Genomic DNA, 1,482 nt, shown 5'->3' with positions numbered 1-1,482 from the left:
AAAAAAAAAAAAAAAAAAAGAAATATGAGGTAATCAGAAATTTAGTTACCCTTTCTGCACCCCCTCAAGTGTATTAAGCCAAAATGCTCTCCAGCAGAGGCAACAGCCTGTATTTCCTTGAAGCCCTGGCCTACAGTTCATCTCTTCCAGAAAGATTCTCCTAACGAATCTCACTCCATCTCCATCTGACTTGTATTTTTTGCATTCCTTTAGCCAGTACCCAATACTCAGTTGGGGGTTAATTTTGTATACGTTTTTACTTACTGCACACAGTTTTCTCATTTGCGGATTTTTTGTTTGTTTGTTTTTGTTTTTGTTTTGAGGCAGAGTCTCACTCACTCTGTCGCCCAGGCTGGAGTGCAATGGCGCGATCTTGGCTCACTGCAACCTCCACCTCCCGGGTTCAAGAGATTCCCCTGCCTCAGCCTCCCGAGTAGCTGGGATTACAGGCCTGTGCCGCCACGCCCGGCTAATTTTTGTATTTTTAGTAGAGATGGGTTTTCACCATGATGGCCAGACTGGTCTTGAACTCCTGGCCTCAAGTGATCTACCTGCCTCAGCCTCTCAAAGTTCTGGGATTACAGGCGTAAGCCACTGTGCCTAGCATTTTATGGATGTTTTCATGCCCTACCTTAATTACAAAGTCACTAAAGAGAAGGCTGCACTATGGTTTAGCTTACATCCCCCTTGCATATTTGGCACAGGGCTAGACATACAAAAGATAGCCATTGCAGAAATGCCAGCTAAAGAATGAATAGATGTTATAAGCTACAGTACAGGAAGATAGAGAATAGTTCTGTTTTTCAAAATTTGCATTATATTATGTTTAAATTGTTTTGAAATACTCAAAATAAAGATGTGTGACAGCTCCAAAACAAACAAAAAAGACAAGTTTAGACACTGCAGGGACACCCACAGAGTGGCCCCACTTGAGACTTGGCTGATTGAAAAGTATATAACCACTCATTATAGTCCACAACTCACACTCGTTAGAATGGCTGCTATCAAAGACAAACAGTGACTGGGTGCAGTGGTTCATGCCTGTAATCTCAGCACTTTGGAAGGCCGAGGCGGGTGGATCGCTTGAGGTCAGGAGTTCAGGACCAGCCTGGCCAATGTGCCAAAACCCCGTCTCTACCAAAAATACAAAAGTTAGCCAGACGTGGTGGCACACGCCTGTAATCCCAGCTACTTGGGAGGCTGAGGCATGAGAATCACTTGAACCCAGGGGGCAGAGGTTGCAGTGAGCTGAGATTGCACCGCTGCACTCCATCCTGGGTGACAGAACGAGACTCTGTCTCAAAACAAACAAACAAACAAAAAAGGCAAACAAACACACACAAAAAGAACAAGTGTTGGTGAGGATGTGGAGAAATGTGAACCCTTGTGCATTGCTGGTGGGAAAGAAAAATGGTACAGCCACTATGAAAAATAGTTCCGCGGCCGGGCGCGGTGGCTCAAGCCTGTAATCCCAGCACTTCG

The 1,482-nt window shown here is 45.0% G+C and overlaps 1 protein-coding gene across 1 annotated transcript in view; it reads right to left on the bottom strand.

Annotated features, from left to right (window-relative positions):
• Positions 1–1,482, bottom strand: part of ZC3HAV1 (zinc finger CCCH-type, antiviral 1) — a 94,986-nt gene that overhangs the window by 37,945 nt on the left and 55,559 nt on the right. The gene's annotated exons all lie outside the window — the stretch shown is intronic.

Source organism: Mandrillus leucophaeus, unplaced genomic scaffold (genome assembly GCF_000951045.1).
Source record: "Mandrillus leucophaeus isolate KB7577 unplaced genomic scaffold, Mleu.le_1.0 Scaffold49, whole genome shotgun sequence".
Taxonomy (NCBI): domain Eukaryota; kingdom Metazoa; phylum Chordata; class Mammalia; order Primates; family Cercopithecidae; genus Mandrillus; species Mandrillus leucophaeus.
This window is presented reverse-complemented; position numbering and strand designations above follow the sequence as displayed.